General features: G+C 46.5%; 1 protein-coding gene across 2 annotated transcripts in view; it reads right to left on the bottom strand.

The window, feature by feature from the left end:
• Positions 1-19,573, bottom strand: part of nrip1b (nuclear receptor interacting protein 1b) — a 35,659-nt gene extending 16,086 nt beyond the window's left edge. The window contains exons 1-2 of one of the 2 annotated variants that reach the window (XM_040181290.2): positions 19,163-19,512; positions 14,687-14,768 (exon numbers count right to left, since the gene is read on the bottom strand). The gene's annotated coding sequence lies outside the window, so the exon portion shown is untranslated. Of the gene's footprint in view, positions 1-14,686; positions 14,769-19,162 lie in introns of both variants that reach the window. The other variant, XM_040181289.2, reaches the window with a different exon arrangement.
• Between the last annotated feature and the right edge of the window lie 3,750 nt (positions 19,574-23,323).

The raw sequence follows: 23,323 nt of genomic DNA, 5'->3' as shown, positions 1-23,323 counted from the left end.
GCTGCAGCGTACTGTCGGGGGGGGGGGGCGAGTGTACATGAATCCTTTCAGCTGTGAGTGTCTGTGTATTGTTGTGTTGTGGGAGGGGAGGTGGCGGACTACAGTTTGGATATTGTCAGGATCCCTGATCCCCCCGAGTCGGTTGATGAGAAGGATCCAGCACGTTGATCAATTTACCACTACATGCATCTCACAATATATAGGATTGTTTTGTAAAGCACGTCAATGGCTTTTAATGGTACACGTCTCAAAATGAGCCTTGGTCCCTCCCTTGTCTGTTACCACCAGTTGTAGGAGATGATCAGGAGATTGGTACTGCAGGAGACACACCCGATTGCCAGTTAAACTAATAAAATGGTTGACAAATATTGTGTTATGAAAATAATAATTGGATTGTTCATCCCCGGCAAACAGATCTGTTTTGGGTAATGGGGAAAGTCAGTCAGTCACCTACTATATGTTCTATAGCACATATGTCAAACTCGCGGGCCCGCCGGATGACTTTTTTTATATCAATTTGTACCGTCCGCATGATTTCAATGGTCTGGCCCGCGTTCGATCAAAGTGGGCAGTATCTGGCCCGAACCTCAAATGAGTTTGACACCCCTGTTCCATAGGGTTGACTACAGCGGGAAGGAAGGGGGGCTACGGTAAATCCAACCGACGGGCACACCCTGGAATGGTTGACAGTCAATCACAGTGCTGACGTAGAGACACACCTACAGGCATTGTTTGCATGTAACCGGAGAGAACATGCAAACTCCACGCTGAGTGGTTTCTAAGCCAGGACCTTTTTGCTGTGAGGCGATCGTGCTACTCGCCACACCACTGCGCTGCCCTAAAGGGGAAAGTAATCAAATGATACAGAGGCAACTCGACTGGGGGCGTGGGGGGTGATTTATGGGCCGATTCACAACTTGAGCCCGTAACTATTGATTGTTTGGTCTGAAAGGCTTCCTCAGCAAATCAAAAGGGATAGTCAAAATGGTCAGTGGGGATTGAAATGCGAGGAGACTCTTGCGTTTCCCCGGTTCCACTTCAAATGTCAGAGTTCACAAGAGTTCAGAGCTTCAAATCCAGCTTTGAGTGGTTGTTGTTCTCAAGGATTGCATCACTGGAGTGAGGGACACTCATCCCGTAAATCCTGTCTGAGTAGAAAGTACACTTCACGGAGTACACTTAGACTAGATTTCATAGATACGTTGACCCAGGGTGTTTGGGGGACATGGTGTCCTCGCTGCTCCTCACAGAAGTGAGGGCAGGACAGCGCAGGCCAGTTGCGTTGATGCAGAAAGCAAGTACACAGTGGATAAACACTGCCCCCCCCCTTCGCTCCACACAACGCTCCACAGATGGGACTGTCCCCACCGCAGTTCAAATTCAGATTTCAATTTATTAAATTATTGCTAGAAGTGCTTTTTCCACTTCCTCTCACTGTACGTGTTCTGTGGACGGATACAAACCGCTCACTGTCTACCATCACAGTCATGGAACATCTTCTGGTACTTCCATTGATACACATTACTCTACCAGTAACTCGCCGCGTGCCGTCTCTGCCTCCAGAAAATAGTCTAAATAACACTATATATCATCATAAAACTGTATATTGAGAAAAATGCAGGAATGGATTCCACCGCTTTCCTGTTTTTGAACAAACAAATTCAAACGGGAGCTTTCTTTTCTTATGACCTATGGCATTATAACTATGTTATGCTGCACTAAAGTCATTTTTGAGTTTGCTCTACTTCTAAAGCCGTGACTGTGCTGTTTCCATGGAGGAGCCTTTCACACTGCAGAACAAGGCCCCACTGAGCAGAGTTAGTTATGCATTGCGGGAATCATGCGGGTTATTAACAGTCGGAGGATGTGTGTAGCTAAGCTAGCTGTTGACTGTCGGTAAATCCCTCCCAACCGTAGGTTACCTGCTCGTTAAACCCCGGGGCTTTGTTTCCTACTGGTACACGTGTAACATGCAGAAGATGGGAGGAGGGTATTTCAAAGGCCATGTTGGGCTTGACAGCAATGTAAAACCTCACTTTTGCTGCTATTAGTTATCACAGAAGGAATGGAATTACTTTTGCTGCAGAGTAGCATGTAATCAGTAACTGATTACAGTATTCAAGTCACATGACCCGACACAGTTCCTGGCATCGGCGTTAGTGTAGAGAAATGGTGCAAATACTACTAGTTTTGGGTGTATAGAACAATGTAATAGGGCAAGGAAAGCCGTGAGACTGAATATGCTGTGATGTTTATTAGGGCGACTGTAAAACCCCTATCAGGACCAGTAGTCACACCGCAAGGCCTTCTGGGAAGACTTGAGTCATTCCTGTTGGGCTGGATCCCTGGAGGCTCCACCCACCTCTCTTGATTGTTATTATAATGACTCAGTGTTTTGTCGGCCAGTTCCTGCTTCGCTCCTCCAGCACTGAAAGTACCTAAAGTGCTCCCAAAGTCTAAAGATTGTGATCTGCAATGTCATATTGATGCATGGCCCGAATCGGCTCCATTAGCGGCTGGAGAGACTGACTTTGTGGACTCATACGACGTCTGCCTGTACTTTATACATCTACAAGGGAATTTAGAAGATAGTCGAGGCTATTAGTTCTGTTCCAGAAACCATGGCCTTATCTCCTTCTAAAAAAACAGCCCCATTTCACCTTGTACTTCCTTTCCAATCCATTGTATTTTGGTGTGAAATCAAAAGTAAGGGAGTGTTTATCAACTCCAATCCAGTACTCCTCTTAAGGGCCTAACACTACAGACACTATAACCCTTATTTATTTAGAGATGATGCTTCCATGAGATAAAATAATATCATACAAAAGACACATGTAGGTGTTTATTTTAATATGTTGCGTATGTGTGACTGTAAACTTCCCCTAAAGTCACTGATAAGTACTATTAGATAATGCCCAGTTTGGATAACATAACACTTTTCTTACCCTTTTGATCTATACGGGGGTCGTCGTCATGGCGGAGGGGGTAGAGCGGGTGCGCTGGGAACCGCAAGGTTGGTGGTTCAAGTCCCGGCTGCCCCATGTCTCGCAGTGTCCCTGAGCAAGACACCTAACCCCCTAATTGCTACCTGGGCAAAATGTAAAAGCCATGGGTTTAAATTGTGATGTAAGTAGCTTCGGATAAAAGCGTTGGCTAATGTAATATACGGTCTTCAGATTGTATTTTTAAATATTTTTAGTATCTGATCTAGAATTCCTCACTTCAGTAGTTCTAACATCCCCCAACCTTTACAGTCGCATTCCTCTCTATATTCTGAATCTGTGAATAGGGTTTGTTCAAATAATACTAACTAATTTATAGACCACTTCAGGCACTGTTTTATTACTGATAACATGATGGCAGAGGGACTGCTCTCATAGTTTGGGGACTGACTGCCTACCTCAAGCGAAGGAGTTTAAGGTGCTGCACCGGACTGTCTTGGTTCTGGAGTTTACCGAGCGGTCAACGTTCTGACCCTCACCCATCGTCTCCAACTCTGGGTCGTGACCGAAAGAACAAGGTTGTGGATACAAGCGGGCGAAATAAGTCTCCTGCGCAGGGTGGCCGCGCTCAGCCTTAGAGACAGGGCAAGGAGCTCGGACATCGGGAGGGAACTCCTTTGTGTTGAAAAGAGTCAGCTGAGGTGGTCCGGGCGTCTAACTAGGATGCCTTCTGGACGCCTCCCACTGGAGGTTCTTCGAGCACGCCCAACTGGTAGGAGACCTCGGGGAGGAACCAGGACACGCTGGGGGGATTATGTTTCGCTGCTGGCCTGGGAACACTTCGACATCGCCCAAAATGAGCTGGGAAATGTTGAAAGGGAAGTCTGGGTCAGCCGTCTGGGCCTGCTGCCACCGCGACCCGACCCCGGGTAAGAGGAGGAAAATGGACGAACAGAAGGATGGTGGCAAAGGATGATTGCTTTGTATGACATTATTTTTAGATTTATGAAGTGATAAAGTGACAAAGAGATACCCTCTATAAACCCATTTCACTTTACTCAAACATGAGGTCATTTGCACATTTACACACAACGTTAAGGAAAGAAATGTCCTAATGTAAGTAATCAGCTTGTGAAGTGTCATAGTGATGTTTATGAGTTACATCATCTTACCCCATTCAATTGTAGTGTCTGGTCTTACTCATTGTTCAGTTGAACCCCCCCTGACTGCGCGCTGTTGTAGCGCGACACACTGCTCTCCCGTGTAATGGGCACTGCAAGTTGATCCGCCATTGACCGACAGGTACACGGCTACGATGTAAACAAAAGGTGGACAAGCGAGTTCACGCGGCTGCTGTTCTCTTAGTGCGACCACATGACACAATAGGGTTATTCACCCTGACCCCCATCAGAGAAGGAGTAAGAAATGCTAGTGCTTAGCAAGAATTCTCTGTTGGCTTCAGATCACATACATACAACTGATATCTTGACCAATATTAGGTCTTGTTTCCGTGTTTCCGACAGATAAAATAAATCTTGAAACAGATTGAAGCATATCTTATTCACTAGAATAACCACCTCGCAGTTGTTTTCCGCCTTTAACCATGTGTATCGCATTGTGTTTACTTATTAGACATTTGTGTGTCATCATTGACATATTCGTTCTCCAGTTCTACAATCAATTCATCCTTGAGAGCAAGTGGATTTTTGGGCCAAATTTGAAAATCCTGAAATGACTAAGACGCATCACAGAATACTAACTGCTCTATGAAGCAAATCCCCACAGACACTTTTCATAGGAGGGAAAGCACAGGTGCTACCGGTAAAGGTAACACACAGGCGGGACCTTGAGCAGCTAAATGGAATTCAGCCATCACTCCTTTTGTTATTGACTGCTGTTCTTGCTAACGCCCGTCAAAATACCTCGCTTCAAAAAAAGATTCTCGAGTTGTTCAAGTGAACACTTCAGGAACCAACTTGGTGTGCAGGAGAATGCAGTTTGGCATGTTTGGAAATCATCAAAGCGAGGAGGGAATGTACCTAGCTAACCAGTGCTAGTGGGCTTTAGCTGCCATCTTTGGATGGACAGCCGATTGGCCATAAAACGTTTAGATTCACTTCAGCTAAATACCCTCGTTATAGTCTCAACCGTTTGGAAGTGTCCGCCTTTGCCTCTCGGTCCCTTTATATAACTATCTTCCTCTCTCTCCCGTACCTCACCCCCGTCCCCCTTGAGGTTTATCACAGTGACTCTTCTCTCTTCCATCTTCCCCTCTCGCTCTCTGTCCCACACACACAGACGCTGCCTGGATGTGTGGCTGGCAACTACAAAGCAGTTAGCCGAGCATCTCTTGGCTCCGAGCAGAGAGAATAAGACGCTTTCATTACTGCCCTTAAAAAGCTCTTGCCCTCACAAAAAAAAAAAAAAAAACCACAGCGCACAAAAGTCACAGGAAAGAATTGACAAGTTGAAGGACATTCTTTCCCTATACAACTTAATTCTGTGTGTGTATGCGTGCATGTCAGTGGTTGATGGTTTCTGACCCCCCCCACGCCCCCTTTCCTATTCCTCTTTAATGTCACAGGGCCGGCTCGTATGACCTTGAGCAGCAGCGTTGGCACTGCAAGAGCGAGAGCTGCCTCGCCTGCGGGCGCCCTTGAACTGGATCTGTGCGACGAAAAAGAAAAAAACGGCCTGATAGACATCTCAGACCCCCCCCCCCTTTCTCCACAGCTCTTTTATTCAATCTTTGCCTTTTCTTATCAGTTCCCCCCGGTAGGAAGAAATTTATCAGAATGCTGTATCTTTAACCTCGCTGTCGGACCGAGATAGAGACAGAATTTCAAAATGTCTGACCGGCCTGCACAGATTTATTTATAAACCTCCTCCTTGAAGGCCGAGTGCTGTGGCGTTCCAGGGAAAGGGTGGTGGTGGTGGGGGTCTTTTTATGGAATACACCTGCGTGATGAGATGGCCATCTCGTCCAGAAGTGTTGTTCATGTGCTTGGACATTCCAGGGTGTTTGTTCCCCCCCGCTCTGAGCTGCTGGCACACGCTGACCTGGAGCGTCAAAACAAACACTCCTGACCCCTCCGCTCTGCTCCAAGGATGAGCTCGCCGGCCAATCAACATTCTCCCACTGCGGGAAGGGGCGGAGGGGCATGTTGTGACAGGTTGATAGTGACCCAACGGGTCCCTGAATGAAGACCTTGGATTTTCCAAAGTAAACACATGGTGCAAAGTCCAAAGTCTGTCTCCGCTCGGAGAGCAGAGTCTACTGTAAAAGCACAAAGAGGGTTTTTATTTTCTTTAGCGTGCAAATATTGCGGCACCCTCCTCGCGATGGCGACAGGGCCGCCAGGGTTCAAGTGATACAGTCAATATTTGCAATGTCCTGTTTCAGGCAGTGTGTTCAGTACTGTGCGTGTGCGCGTGTGTGTGTGTGTGTGTGTGTGTAAAGGACTGCACCGGAAGTCGGGGCACTCTGAGACTGGCTCGGCCCTCCTGCTGGTTCTCTTCATGCCTGACCTTTTCAAAACTGTAATGTTATCACATGTCACACGCAGGTCTGCTGGAAACCATCTGCTAGAGGCACTGTGGTGACTCCCGATCACCCGGGAAAAAAAGGAGAGAAAAAAACACCGGCTGGAGTGGCCGAGTACTGGTCCTGACTGGTTTCGTGCTCAGCGTGTCCCACCTTCACACACTGCTCACTCCTCCCACAGAGGCTGCCGCTGAGCGACGTGAGCAATGAGTATTCTCCTCAATTAGCGTTAAGGGGCTTTTGCACAGAGACGTGGAGTTCTGGGGCTAAGAATAACACAAGACAGGTCTGCTGTCCCCGCAGCGTCAGGGCTTTGGAGCTATGGCACCGAGAAGGGGCCCCGGTGTCTTTAGCTAACCGGAGTCTCGCTGCTGATCCGATCCCCCCTCTCCCGCTATGTTTAGCCCCACCTCGGGGTATTATGTTATGCTTGCTAGTGCGACACCTTGGCTAATAGGGATGGGTTTCTTTTTGCAAAAGCCTAAAACGGGGAACTTATATGTAGTTGAAAACAAGACTGTGCAAGCTCAGCTGGACCCTGGACATTCTCCGTAAACCGTAAATATAAAATGTTGTGTGGTTTTTGAACTTCTCGGCCATTATCTAGCATATTGTAAACTTAAGCCATGTTCAATTTAATACAGACATTTTCATTTCCAGTTACCTTCACCAGACCTCGGGGAAACACCGGCCTGGATTATTCGCGGCTATTGGGGTTCATCAAAAAGCACAAGTAGGGCGACGTAGAGCCGAATGGATTCAGGGAAAAACACTAAAAACAGAGGCTTGAGAAGCTTAATTCATTTTACCCCACACATCGGTGATCAAAGGGAATACACTATTTTAGTCAGCGTTCATGTTTTTTAGTTCAATGAAAAGAATGAAGTACTACTCACAATGGATGGACAATGAACGAAGTAAAAAAAAATATATCAAAATTTGTATTACAAATTTTGTTTTGTCATATTGTTTTTTCAAGGTAAATACAGTTAAATTACCCCAAAATGTTCAGTTTATTGTCCGTATTACCCATATCCGGCAACGTATATTACACCTATATTACCGTATATTTACATGGAAAGTTTTTGTTGTGATGCTAAAAAAGGCCCACTATAGAAGAGCCACAAATAAACCGATTGTAGAGGACGCACAGCTTCCTGGAGAAATAACATTGCTCCGTCAGCACTCGGATGCAGGAATAAATCCAGATTCTCTGGCCACAGCCATCCTTTGTGAGGACAAGATCAAAACCAGTGTTCCTCCTGCTCTGTCTGTCTGAGCAGTGAGAGGACACGGAGGACACCAATGTAAAGACCCATTTCAAATCCACTGCAAAGATCCATGGTGGCCGTAGAAACCCCCCACCCCTTGAGGACAATTGAGGACAATCATCACAAGCAAAATTCTCCTTCCACTGCGGATGCCCCATGAAGTTTGGTTGAGTAGCACCGGGGTGCCAGAAGTGTAGAGCGTGACACGTGGGTACCGGGTCTGATCACAATCACATGGAAAAGACCCATCCTTATAATTTTCCCTGACAATGCAACATTGGGACCAATAAATCCCTGGAGAGCTAGTTGACGTTAGCTGTTGGTCCAGGTCCTATATTTATTTATTCCATGAAATGTATTTACTATTTTTACTATTAGTATGTCAGCACTTTTTTCATTACGTATGCTATCCAAAGAAATATATCATCACTACAGCTCACAAGGATTGCATTAAGTATCATTACGATAATTTTAAGCTCTTTCAGTAAAAAGGTAACTTATAACGTCGTCAGGATCTTGAAAAATATTGTTTTTGGCCAACAAGCTTAATGAATCAGGTGGTCTGAAGGAGATGCTTTCACAGCAATTATAATAAGATACAATGATTTATAAGATAAATATTTGATTTTGACTTCCTAACACTATACTAACATCCCTACGCACTACTAAGACTTGTCTTCATATGAACTCTGGTTCAGCCGGCACTGAAGCACTATTGCAGCTCCTTTGAAAGGGAAGCGACATGCAAACTTTTTTTCCCTCGTTGTTGTACATTGTTGTTTTGGTCAGACAGAAAATCATTACCTAACGAGGGGGCATGTATGCAAATGTTCTCCTCAAATGTCTGGCATCGGCACAGATGATATGCAAAGAGGCGGCTGCCTCTGTGTCGGCCGTCTCTAAACACAGTTGAACTCGGCTCAGTACATAACCTGACCTGAATTAAAGCCCAGCCATTCTGGGAGAGAGAGCAGCCTTCACACGGAAAACAGCAGCCAAGGGGTGTGGGGGGGTAGGAGGGGGGGGGGGAGATGTGAAGAGATCGTTGGGGTATGAATGGAGACGGACAGGGGAGAGGGTGGGGGGGCATGTAGGAGCTGGCAGCGCTTCAGAGCTACTGTAAGGCTTACATGTGTGTGTGTGTGTGTTGTTCTGTTTCTAAGTGTGCGGCGGGGGAGCTCAGCTCGCGCCGTATAATCTATGGTCCATTTGCAGCTTTTCTCCCCAGTACGACGACCCGTTTACAAGACGCAGCCTCTGCTGCTGACCCACTTCTGAGTGGCTGCGTGCTGGCGACGGGGCCCTGCCTACCCATCAGGCACTGCTCCTCGTCTAACTGACGATAACACCGCCACCCTCTGCCTCCGTGAACTGTGGAAAAAAAAAAAAAGAAAGAAAAAAAAATAGGTCGCCCTGACCCACTTTTCTTCTTCTTCTTCTTTCTTTCCTTTTTTTCTCTCTCTCCCTCTCTCTCTCTCTCCCTCCTCCCCAACAGTGTGTGAGGAGTGCTGCAGAGCATGATCGAGGGAGACAGTACAAGGGAAGGGGAGACAAAGGAGGGAAAGTGGAAACGAGAGAGAGAGAGAGACTTGTGTGATGAGCCGCTGCACTTTGGAGATGCGTTACGGTGGCCTCTGGAACATGAGGGCCGACCCTTATCAGCGCTTGGCAAAAACACTCCCACGCCTTGATGCAACGGCCCCCGGGGTGCATAGACGCCAACTTCGTTGACCTCCTCGCCCCGCCTCCTGCTTTTCACATCTCCTCTTCTAGGTGGCCATCATCTCACATCTTTCTCAGAATGCTAAATGGGATCCTCTGACTAATTTAAAAACACACCGCTCGTCTGCAGTCATCTAACAACACGAGAAGGTACGACGTGTCGGAAAAAAATTAATAATGAACCTCTCTCGCTACATGACATGACGCGGCCCCCACCCTCGTCAAATTCCTCCGCGCCGGCTACGACGGCTAATGATGAGTCTCATATCATTCATGGCGCTTTCATGCAAACCGCCCCCCCGCACTCACATCCATACTCGTAGCGCCGCTCGGTGCGCTGCCCTGACGGCGGCTGTGACTCGATTGTAACAGAGATCCGGCGCGCCCCGTCTGAAGCCATTGTGAGGACCCTAATCGACGTTGCACCTTTGCCTGCTGATTTAAATATTAATGCACTGGCCACAAGCCATCAAGCCTCACTCCTGGGCCTCGGCGTTGCTTAGCAACCATAGTATAGCTTCTGTTCGAGAAGCGAGTGACATTTAATTAATCACCTCTTACATTTAACTGAGCTGACTAATTCTGTGCACCCACAGCATGACGTGTTTTTTTAAAGACTTATGTCTTTAAAAAAACAGAGAAAAAAATATGTTGTAATAGATTTTAAGTATTAGCTTCCTGGTGTCACACAGTTTGTCCCGCACCGGAACATTAGTCCCACCAGCTGCTAGCCGCTACATGTGTTTGCGTGAGCGCTCAATTGCATCAGCCAGAGTTTCACACTCCGCTCTAAAAAACAGAGGCTGACCTGCTGCTAAACTCTCAGCAGCCCGATGCTAAGCCCCCGCGTGCTAATGGTGACCCACTGCACACAGACATGTCGGTTCCTCAAGCCCGCTGCTCCACTTTCCTCTGCTGCAAGAACGCGCTGCTGGTTCTTTCTTTGGTTTTAAGCATCCAGCATACGACCCGTGGAGAGCAAAATGGCCCTTGGAGAAAGCGGAGTAGGGTTAGAAGGTCTCCTTATTTGACAGAGGGGGCTGGCGGAGGTTCTAGTTTCAGCTTAAGGGGGTGGATGTAGTTCAAGCCCTGCCTCCTCATAAGCACCAAGGTCAACGCTGAATGGAAGGGAAGGTGGCTTAGAGAGAGAGAGAGAGAAAGAGGCTGTGGATAAACCACACAGCACCAGCCCCAAACGTGTAAACACACAAGTACCCCAGGTACTATACAATCTTCATGTAAACAATTTACATTGTCAAGATATCGCCCACAGATGAGCACAATCCCAACAGCGGAAAGCTGTCGGTCCGCCTGTCAGCACTCCCACCCCCCACAAAGCGGTTGACCTGGGGGAAACACTGTGGTGTGTAAATGCTTGTATATCTTCCATAACCTTTGAAACCGAAAATAGCTTGACATGAAATGACGGGTACGTTAGCGACACCCGTGCCTCGCCGCTTTCTTTTGACACGAGACGAGCTCGGATTTGCTGGAAATCCAAACTTCTAAAGCTAAAGGTTCCTCAGGCTGCTTTGTGTGTGTGTGTGGGCGCTTAAGGTGTATTTGGGTGGGCAGCAAAGGTCTCTCTGATTTTAAATGTCAAGTCCCAGCAGGCGATCCCCTTTATTTAAGTTACGTTGAACAAGACAACTGTCTGAACACAATCAAGGCAGCTCATGAAGTGCTGGGGGCCACAGGGGAGGGCCCTGCACTAACCATTTGGAGATTGGTTCACGCTGAGGCCATTCAAGAAAAAGTCTAAAAGAGAACCGGAGAAAAATGTCAATATTTGTAAAAGAAGACAGAACGGACGAGTGTGTTCCGGCACAGAGGGCACAACAAAATTTATTTTACGCTTGGCTGAGATGAGATTCTGCTCCACTGAGGTAGAAAAGGTAGATTATATCAGCTTCCTCGTCACTCCAGTCTAACTTTCACCTAAAGTAACCTTCCTCACGTTAACAAATTAAACCAACCACCATGTTATATTTACATCCAGCTTTCTACTTTGTTTTGGAGTCATTTAGACACGACTGCTGTTGTTTACATCATTACTTCCCTCTTCTTCCCACCATTGGATGACGGATCTCCAACCGGAGGATGGACCCCACCTACTGCTTACCTTCTAAAGCCAACTCCTTATCCTGTAAGTGCAGGATGGTAGTGGATGGAGACAAGTGTGCACTCACTTTTTCTTAAGCAGGCTCTCAAAATGTTCAGTTTAAAATGTGCAATAGATTTGAAAGGAAAGGAAAGTAAGAAGATTTGCAAAATCCACGTCAGCAAAGCTTGTCTTGCCATAGAACAAGAAGCTGCAAATTCTACCAACGGTGCTTCAAATATTGCACCAGAATATTTTTTTGAGTCTTTTCTTTCTAAGAAAGTTACGGACTGAAATGGGAAGCGGTGCAACTACCTCCTGAATTCACTGCATCTGAATCACTTATTGTGTCCATCCTGACAGACTGATGGCAGGGTGGCTTTATTCAAGTCTCGGCCTGTTTTCTAAAAACGTCACAGCGGTTGAGAATCCCTGACATTTTTCTCCACGGAGTATAGAAAAGAAGGCTGGAAATGATTCTTGTGTGGTTGCCTAGAGACCCTTAGTGCCAGCTCTCCTGTCAGGCACTGTAATACGGTCATATCAGGGCATGCCTTAACAAATGATCAGATCAACTTTCTTACAAGCTTACCAACTACAGTATTTGCACTGGTTGTGAGTTGTACACAATTTCAAACAATTATTTAAATTCTTTACAGTACATAACACAGCATCATTCTGCTCTTACCTTTAATGTGTTTATTAAAATTTCAAGAATCACATCATTGTAAAAATGTCACACTGCATTTTCTTTATTTAATCGGAGGCCTAGATGACATGTTGTGCCTGTAGGACAACTGTGCCTCCCCTCGATGGTCCAGTTCAGTGCTGTAGTGTATAGAAACAGCAGTGTACACTCTGACCCGCATGTCCAAAGACTCTAACAAAGTGGGCTATCCCGATTTACTCAGCCATATGCTAAACATATCCAGGGGGGAGGAAATGTTACCGTAGTTGCACATAAAAATACTCTGTGGCGAGACGCGTTGAGCCGCGTTTAAACTGCGGGGCAGCTGTGTGGGGGCTGTGTGTGTGGGTGTGCGTGTGGGGGGGCTTAAGGCAACTGCAACAACACAAATCCTAGCAGCCAGCTCACTCAGGACATGAATCACTATGGACATGAGACCACCTTTCCCGCACACATGCTGGTATCAGTGATTGAGAGCTGAGACGGTATCAACAGCCCAGTTAGAGAGGGGGGGGGGGCAGACTCTGGTCATTCTGAAATTTAGGCACGGAAATCTGCTCTTCCAAGGCGCGACCTTGACCTCTTTTGACCTTGGAAGAAGGGGGGTGGTCGGGGGGGGGGACCAACCCCATTGAAGGACAGCCTGCCAGGGTCTCCGCCTCCCTCGTTTTTGTGGACATAGAAGGTCAGGAGGGAGGATCGGGGGGTGAGGCGTGGGTGAAGGGTGTCACATGATTGGATCTCCTTCTGGAGAGTTGCTTAAAAAGCCTCCTCTGCAATCGGGTCAAGGTCATACTCCCGCCTTAATGCCACAGGAAAGGAAGAGGAGTGTGGGTGAGAGTGCACAAGAAGAGGTGAGACGGAGGGGGGGAGTGCACTCCTCTACATGTACGGCAGTCCTTGCTAACTTGGAAACACAAGCTATGATTCTATAAGCCGTATTAATCTTCCTGCTTAGTGGACACTTTTATTCAAAGTCACTTACGCGATTATCACTCTTGCACATCTCCCTCCATTGCTGCAGCTGGATATTTACTAGAGGAATCCAGGTTAATTGCTTTTGCTCAAGGGCAGAGGGTGAGCAGGAGTATGAGCCAGCAATCTTCTAGTCACCAGTCCATTTTCCCAAAGTAGTAGGTCACACGGCTGCCCGGAGTCATCCGCTCCTCCCAAATCGCCTCTCTGCCGCTGGTCTCCCAGCGCGGTTATGAGGAAGCTGCACTCCTGAGCTTCCCGAGCTACGGCCTTCATGGCCTGTTTACCCAGCTTCACCACCTCCCTGACCGTTTGACAAAAGGAAACTGCATTTGGGGAAATTCCAGAAGCCACTCAGGGAAAGAGTGGTATTGCCGTTGTGCCGAATGTTTGGGGTCCACGCTTGGTGGTGTTGTTCAAAGATTTTCATTGAAGGTGCAATGAGTCTTCTGTAAGCCAGTACAAGGATGGTCATTCTGCACCTTAGCAGGCTGATCTTTTGGATAAACGGTGTGCTCAGAGTAACACAGAATGAGGTATTTCAAGAGGGATTGAGCAACATTTCTCCAATAGAAACCATCGTGCTGCACACTGCTCCGACTCTCCACCCGGCCACCAGCACAGGTCCCTTGTTGCCCAGCAACCACACAGCTCATCACCAGTAGCCAAAAAGTATCTCCACTTATCGTGTAACATCCAGCTTCTATCGGATGTGGGTCTGAATGAATGAGGCTCCTTTTGTTTTCCACCCATCTTGCAGCGCCAAAAAATGGGAAAAAAACAACTACTACTGGCGTCGGAATGGTGCGACATGAGCTAAATTCCAGGTGTAGTGAGAGAGCAGGTCTCAGGTACAAAGTTTAACGAGTAATTCCCACAAACCACCGATTTTGCAAAAAGAATAAATTCATTCTGCATATGCGTCGCCTGCTCCTCCCGCCCTCCCTCCCCCTGTCAACCCGTGCAATACATCCATCATTCATTCATAAATTCTGAAGACTCCTCTTTAGTTAATTGCCTAGGAGAATTTAATTTCAAACGAAAGCTTTTAAAAAGAAAAGGATATAATTAAGTTGCAGGGCTCTCTCTGCCCCCTCCTTGCCCAGGAGGGCCCCGGGTGGGGTGGGAGGGGTGCCAGCGAGCCGAGCGGTGCTGCACCGCACTGCTCCATGTCAGGGAAGTCATACACCCGTGTTTAAAGCAGAGCGTTACGTAAAGCCTCCCCCTCTGCACAGGCTTACTGCACCCGACACTGCGTCCTTGCCTGGGCTGCTCAAGGTTCCCGAAAGGACAGACTGCTAAGAAGTTGGGAAGGACGGGGCCCTGTGATAGCCTGCAAAGAGGGAGGGAGGGAGCTGCTGCCTGTCACAGCTTTGGACTTTGAATTCAGCGCCAGACAGGCTCATGCATCAATCCCTCAACTTACAAAGACAAGCCACTAACCTTGACGAGGCCAGGGACTCTTCAGGAATGAGTGGCATTTTCACTTAGCCCCCGCTTCTCCCCTGCACTGCCGCCACATAACCTGGTTAAAATAAGAAACAGTTGAGTAACAGCCGGCCTCACTCCCAGGACTTTGTGACCCAGTGTTCCAGGCCTCTAAGGCCATGTCAGGGACACACGCATTGACACACGGATAGCGCGCGTGGGGGGGGGGAGGGGGGTTGAGGGCGGGGGGTCCCGTTAGGAGCAGCCTGGTTTGAGCGAGGCCCGACGGAAAATCCAGATCAACATCACACTTTGTCACCAACATGCTCCTCAGTGTCATCCCGTGTCCACAGGGGGATGAACATGGCTTTGACCCTCCCACACACTCGGCGAAGCCTGCTGGCATTGGCCTGCTTGTGTCATAAGCAGAGACCTTCCCCCTCCGTCTGACTGCAGCATCCCGACAAGCACGCTCAGCCCAAACGTGGAGGATACCTTCCTGCTGCACCTCCACGGCCCCGGGGGCAGCGAGAGAGGCAGACAGGGAGGGGCTGAGTTTCACACCAGCCCAGCAAAGACAGTCTGCTTCTCTCAGGTCACCCGGGAGGCCTGCGCGCTCTCCCTCTCTCTCTCAATCAGCGGAGATCAATCGATGGGGATAATTGAGGGGCCTTGTCATTTCGCCAAGGTTGAGGGGCGGAGAGTTGGAGGTGAGGTGGGAGGAAGGGTTAGGAGAGCGGGGCCATTCAACAGATGAGCTCTGGCTGGTGTCTCTCTCTGACGCTGCAGTTGAGGCGTCCCATCTTTCTTTCTCTCGAGCACTTCGTCATTACAGCGCCCAAGAGCACCGGCAGCGAAGACGCATTTAGCGGTTCCTGCCTCGTCATCAAAATGAGGCTCATTGACTTTGGCTGCCATCCGTTTGTGATAGAAGCACCAACAGGAGCTCCGAATGAAATAGCGCCGCGATGAGAGGCCTTCCTAAAAGAAAGGGAGGCTAACACACACCACTCTCTGTAAGTATTGTAGTGGCAAAATATTCAGAAAAAGAAAACATAAATCATCAGTAAAGAGCAAGTTTCTCCATAGACTTGTCTTCCTAGTGGAACATGAGCACCGTGGAGCTCCAGCGTAGTATATTCATGAGGGCTGCACAACTAATCAAAGGTTGATCACCATGGCGTGTTTTTGACCTCCCACAAACCTTATCAATGACAATATCAATTAGAAAGCTCCGTCACTAGCAGCAATCTCAATGTTGTCCAGCATTCAGCTGCAAACTTACTCTAAACCTTTACTGAATTAGTAACTATCGTAGGATACTGAATATTGCTTTCTTTGCCAGTCGGCTGAAAATGAACTAAATTCTGGGTAGGAAGAAGATGTAACGTATCAAAACGTGAAAGTGGAAGCAATATTCTGTTGATTTAAATGTGAATGTGCCATACAAACATGTTATTCCAGAAATCAATGAATACCCGTGCTAAATTAATTGTGATGTCAATAAAGAATAATCAAGCTAATGACTGACTTAATATTCATTTCCTATTCCGTTGCTACATCAGTCCGTTTACACTGTACTCAAGGCTTAGCGTTTTCTCCTCTGCCTCGTCAGGTCCATTCCAAGACATTTCCCATTCAAATGTTATGCAACCTGACCCTGTTGCGTGTCCAACACTGGTGTGTAATACCCTTGTGTGAGATAAGCAGCGAGGAAGAGCTGGAGGCCCAGAGAGGAGTCAATACTGAAAAACGATCCTTTCAAACCCTTTGATCAAGCATCCTTCACTAATCTCATATCGGGTCTTTGTGTCATCAATTAAAGATAAATGTCTTAGTCCGAGTTTGGACTGAACTACTTAACTGCCACGGTTTAAATCTCATCCCAATACCAGCAGCAGCCCTGAGATCTCCTATCAATTGAACAAGTAAAATAAAAGAGAACAATACATTTGGCTTAATAAACACTCCCCACTTACATTATATCCTGAAACAATTAGAGAAATTAGCTCGTGGTCTTCGGTTTGAATCCTCCTTGGTGCCAAAGTAAGTAGATGTGAAACGCTTCTCCTCCTCAGCATCCACTGTCAAAGTGCCCTTGAACAGTGTTCGATGGCCAATAACAAAAGTGCTGGGCAGCTCCCAGGTCTATAATAAATATAAAAACCCGCAGTAAATGCATGACACTTGTTCTGGTAGGCTGCACATTAGGTTTTTTCGGTGTGCGAAATCGAGATGCCACCCAGAGCTTTGTCAGCCATGTGCGTGTCTCGTGCTATTGTGTGCCTGACATGTTTACAGTCGACGGGGCTTTGAGCTGGCAAAGTGGTAGTGTGGCTACAGAGGCTGCTAGTGGAGATAAGTGCCTGTGCAGGTACTCCTGTGTCTGTGGCCTCATCCTGGATAATAAAAAAAAAACATTACGTCAAATAGGGAGAGGAAAGTGGCAACACGCACTCACCCACTTCTTTTTAATGCCCTAATGAAACATACCATCGAATATAACACAAAAGATGTGCAAAAGCTGCAGCGGCAGCGTTTAGTTTAGATAGGATCTGCCGTCATGAGGGGCGGCGGATGAGAAGAAGCCAAACTTGTGACTGCTCAGCAGCCTCCCCATCATTTGCATTCTTCCATTTGAATGTCCTGTGGTTCTGTTGCAGGCTAGTGCACATCACTCCGCAGCAGCAGCAGCTCCCTGGACCATAGCAGACGGCCCAATCCGATGGAGCGGCGGCCTGCACAGAGGCTCCTCTTGAGTTACTGGTCAGACACGCACACCAGTTCTCGTCAAAAGTGCTACTTCAAGAAGCCGGCCTATACATGTGCAGGTTTGAGTTATCTGTGGCAAAAGAGGACACGCTGAACTACCTTGAACATCTTTCGTAAGTTCAGGTCAAATAATTAAGCGGCTTAAATGCTCAACAAAAGAAGGGCTAAAAGGCCGACCTCCAGACACAGGCAGCATTTAGAAGGCTTTAGAAGAAGTTTGACTTCCCTCCACCGTACTTTTAGATTGTCGGGTCTGAAGTTACAGCAGCTCTGGGAAAGTGTAGCAGCGAACAGAGCGCTTTTTGTTTTTCCTCATCCTCCCATTACGACATCCAAACAGGTTTGCTGCCGGAGAGCTCAGTAAATTGCCCTTTTGGAACATGAACTGAAGTTCTCTGCCCTCTTTCCTGTAACTTGCGGCAAACCTCAGCCCCTGACCTTTTGCCTCAGCGCCGATCCAAAGTAATGAAGCAATAGGACATTTCTGGAAAAATGAACACCTACGCAAAAGGTCATTCAAAAGAATAACCGCTCTCTGGTAGTTACTGCAAAAAAAACACATCAACAGTATTTTGAATTCTGACATGATGGTGCAGTGATGTTGACAGGCTGCAACAGACCAACTGCATTTTGCTCTCATATCCTTCCAAAGTTCTGAATGGACCTTCCAGGGGTTACACACCACCAGCACAGTTTCTGGGATTGTGGCAGCAATGCAAAAAAATGAGCATCATTCAGAAGCCATGAATCCAGATCACGGCTGTTTATGGTGCATTAAAAATACAACATTTTGGACAGACCAACGCATAGCGGATTCATAATAGGAACTACTTTTGCCTACACTGTATTTACTGTACGAGCAGCAGCGTCATTGTCACCCCCCCTCCCAGTGGGACTGGAACAGAAAATGCCACCGCATAGGGAATATAAATGTACTCGAGGCAAATGTAAGACTCTTTAAGACATGAAAACAATGTACAACAAAAAACCCAAAGTGAACTTTGGGTCTGTGCATCAGGCAACCTAATATATCCACGGCACATATATGTCAAAATGAGATTATATGTATATAATATATAACACCTCACATTTCACATGCATGACCCAAGCTCAGCATAGAACTAGACTCACGGCCTTGACGTTCTGTTCGTTATGTTTTTATGTACTTTATAAGGAGCCTTGGTGGTGCCGGCCCCACTCCGCGCGCTGACCGGGTGTGAGATGAACTGTACTACCGTCAACGTGACATCATGACACGGTTGGGCCCCGCGGGGTGTCGTTGACCATTCACCGGCATTCATCAGGCGGCCATAGTGACACAAGCCTATTAATACACTCGCAGAAGCAGCAGGGCGCTACGGTCGCTCCGTACGCACCGCCGTTCATTCCCTCGGCTGTGTATCCACACGGGCGGATACCGGTGCCGTAGGCCCGACACGGACGCTGCCCGGCGGCTACACCGGGAGCGCCGCGCGCGGACAGACCCGGTCTCCGCTCGTGTGTGCGCGCGCGCGCTCCGTCTGCGGCTGTGAGCCGCCGTACGACACGCTAACAGCGGCTCGCGAGCCCCGAAAAAACACGCCAACACAGTCCTGGACATCGCGTGTGTCATTACTCCCCCCCCGCACCACCACCACCACCCCCCCCATTCCGACGAGCTAATGGTTATCGTCCACATTTCGCAGCGCGTGTATTTGTTAGCACGCCAGGAGCGCCTACCTGCGTTGTCCGCCCCGCACTCAGCCGGAGACGCGCATCGCCCTGGTCGACAGGAGGAGGACAATCCAATGAAAAACGGTCGCGTCCGTCTTCACACTTCAGGCGGCGGAACAAAGATGGCGAGGCAGGCTTTTAAAAAACAAAAATGTTAGTCCAAAAAGATGCCTTTGTGTTTTGTGTGTGTGTGTGTGTGGGTGCGTGGTTGTGTGGGTGGGTGCTGCGACTGCGAGCGAGGCCGATGCGTGTAGCGTGTAACTCTTCTGTGGGAATTGTTTATTCTCGGAGTCCCCTCGCTGAGGACAAGTGAGCGGAGACAGCCACACTCCTCCTCCTCTGCTGCCGCTGACACCACCCTTAAAGGAACAAGCCCACGATCTGCTGCTGCCCCCACGTCCCACTGCACGCAGTCACCATCACACCGCCAGCATCGGAATAATAGCAGCAACACCACTGATCATAATCACAGCAGTAATATAATAACAACATAAAGGATCGCAATAGTAAAAGGATAATATCCCATAACACCGATCATAATGACAAAAATGCTCTAATAATAACAACAATAATGATAGCATTAGTAAAAGGATAATATCCCACAATACCGATCACAACAATACTCTTAATAACAACATAAATAATAGCAATAGTAAAGGGATAATATCCCATAACAATATTGACACAAATGCTCTAATAATAACAATAATAATAGCAGTATAACAATAACAACAATACTAATAATAATAACAAGGGATCAGGAACATTTGTTGCCAGTATGTTAGACATACAATGAATTTGACATTGCGGGTGGTGCATAGCATTGGAGACAACAAATGCACGAAATATAACATGTTGAATTTACAATTAAAGTAAAATATAGAAGAATATAAACATAATTAGAAATATGATAGCAGTGGTTATAATAATAATAATAATATACAATAATAACAGTGAATTATTATAGTGAATTGCTAATAAGAAATAATAGCAGTAGCAATATTTTACGTCAATGGCAATATCACAATAACACTAATACTTATGATAACTATAATAAAAATAAAAATAACAACAATAATAGCTGGAGCAATAGGGCAAATTACTCTTTATTATTGTTTATGTTCAGTTAGTTGGTATTTGTACTTGTACTGTAATTTTAACAGAATTATCTGATGTTTGATGAAGTAATACTTGTTTATTACCAGGGTCATTACTGTCAGTGTTTGTGAAAAAGTCAACAGTAAAATGATCACCACTAGAAACGGTGGCACTAGCAGCTTTAACAGCATGAGCAGTATTCTATATTTTACCACATTTTTGATGAAACATAACATCGCCAAAAAGGGTTTCACAGTAAATATCAGCATGACATGGACTCAGGTCAGTTCAGGGGTTTACAGAATAACTGAAAGAGCACTCCACCAGTTACACACATACAGTTCGATATTTGAAACTGTCTCGAAGGAGCAGTTAGTTCTGCTTAAGGGCACATAGAGCTCTGGTTGCAGATTGTAACCAACCAAATACCTTCATTCACTCAGGTAACGTGAGCCACTGTGTATATCGTGGTAACGTCGCTCTGCTCACTCACACGACATCCAAAGTGCAATAACCTCAGGAGCAACGGATGTCAGATGAGAGATGGCAGCAACATCTTTTACAGGTTACTGCAGATTCATAAGCATGTAGGAGAATATTAAGGTGTGTAAAAACAGCCAGTGTTTAGTCTCTCGCTCCTGGGCTACTTTAGAAAAATCTCAGTCCAACGTTGTAGACTCCTACGTAGACATGAAATAAAAACACTTTGATTCTTAGCGATTGTACACTATCAAAGTCATAGATGTTAACATTATATTCCATATCCGCTAATAGCTTCCTCTAACTGCTACGTACCGGTGAGCAATGATGATGATGGTGAGCATTTTGGCAGGGAATGTTAAAAGGAAAGAGGCTATTAAGTTGCATTATGGTAAATTTAGGAAACTTGGCGCATAGTTCAGACTAAAGATTGAAATATGCCGGCTTCAACTGCGTCTGTTTTGATCAGGTGATTTATCATGTCATAAGTCTCCTAACTTTGTGGTGGTCTGATACTGAATTATCAAATAAATAGAGAAAAAATAAATAGAAAAAATAAAAATAAATAGAGAAATAAATATTCCAGAAAAAAATGTATATATTTAATGTATATAATATATTTATTCATGATGGAGAGACTACCTAAACCACAATTGTAGAGCGTTAGAACCTTTGTACACAGTCCCTCTTGTTTAGTTTTATAATAAACAGTCAAATACAAATAAAAAGGCAGCCTGAAACCAAAAGCCTTGATGGGGACCACATAATAATTCATAACCTCCTCAGAACAACAGTAGATTAATAAAACGGCCAAATGAGGAATTAAGTAAGAAGCGGCCCCAACCAACCTTTCAGCCTCTCCTCAGCGACTCATCGGGCCTCTGTCTGGATGAGGTCCAGACTATGACAGATCAAAGAATGTATCTGCTACAGCACCGGGGATTTACAACGTCTCTCCAGCACCACAGTGACCAAAGAAAGTGAAAACAGAGCCATCGCCCTGCAGGTGCCCTTGAACTAGGCACAGAGGCAGTCCCCAGGTGTGAACGTTTGCTGCAAACGTGTGAAGCAGGGTGTCACTTGTGGAAGAGCAGATGAAAAGCTTGAAGGTCTGACAACTGTCCTTCTTCTCTGGCATCTTATGCTAATCAGTGCTATCAGGTCCACTGGCCTGCAATCGCTCGGCTCAACATGGCCTTGAACAAAATGTCTCTAAGGACCCAGGGAACATCAGCGTTCTCATGAATCGAGAACACAACAACATAACCTACTTCTTCCCATCCCTGTATCTGTTTCCTTTTTTCAAGATGGAGGGAGTGGGAGGGGGGGGGGGGGGTCTTCCCCCCCTCCCACTGCGCTGCTCTATCACATCACGCTGCGTTATTGGCCGCTTGCACTCAGCCAGTTGGATACTGTGCCTCCTAACCGGCTGCATCCCCAGCGTGGTGCTTAAACAGTAATCCAGTTCATTGCCAGTAGTATAAGCAGAGGCAGCACGTAACATGTCAGTCAGGTAAATTGGATAGTTTCCTTTTACAGGGCTGTTCTTCACAGCAGGTGTTACCTGCAATTTGCATTTTGATTGCGACAGCAGTTGAAAGTCTGATCAAACTACTCGCCAAAGTGCCATTCATGAAAAGTTGATGTTAGCTGCTGTTTATCGCCATAGTCTGATTGCACCACGAGTGCACGCTGTTTTTGTTGATCAGCCTGACCTCAGCCGGGCGGACCGGCTCAGCATTTTGGAGGCCATCTCGCCTCGTAGCCTTTTGAACTGGAGCGACCTTTCATCTTTGAACTCTGACCCCTGAATGCCACATAAATGGAGATACAATATCCTCTCATTCATTCCTTCCCCCAACCAGAACATGTTGAACTTTGCCCCCAGGAGCGTTTCACAGAAGTGTGCTTCAGGAAACTGTCCTTTGACCTCAAGTATACAGACAGATTGTGGCTGACAAAAAGAAGTCTGAGGCCGTGTTTGAAAACACTGTGTCGGGATTTGTATTTATGTATGCGGTTCTTAACCCGCTGGTTACGGATGTTAACAGTGGTTTCAGTGTGTGGCTGCTGACAAAAGGACTGGAGGAAAAAGAGAAAAAAAGGGAAAGTCAACAGGCATTTAACTGCCATTATGAAAACAGGCTTTGTTGTTTAACAATACAGACTTTTTACAATCTTGTTAACAAAATTAACAGTCCTGGTGTAAAATAACTAACAGCAGTACAGTGAAAATGACCATTTATAATTTCAGGTGTTTTTCTTAGTAAAAGGCTTCTGGTCATGTGGAACATTGTTCCTGCATCAAACAACTTAGCACTCTATGGCTCATTAATTAAAACAAAGGTTTTTTTTGAAGCAACTTCAAAATACTAAAAATGATGACAAATACTTAAAAACGATGCAACAGATTAGATATCTCTGTGTGTAATAGCCTGCTGTGATACAGTCAGCTCATCTGAGACCCGGCGTCCATGTCGGCAGAAGGCCACTGGGCAAGATTATCATTTAAATTTTAATTTGATTTGCGCCCTTCTTCCAGGAATAGAGGGATCTGACCTCTGTAAACGTATACTGTAGTAAGCTGCA

This window comes from Gasterosteus aculeatus, chromosome 7, assembly GCF_964276395.1.
Source record: "Gasterosteus aculeatus chromosome 7, fGasAcu3.hap1.1, whole genome shotgun sequence".
Classification (NCBI taxonomy): Eukaryota; Metazoa; Chordata; class Actinopteri; order Perciformes; family Gasterosteidae; genus Gasterosteus; species Gasterosteus aculeatus.
Note: the sequence above shows the minus strand (reverse complement) of the source record. Positions and strands in the feature narration are given on the sequence as shown.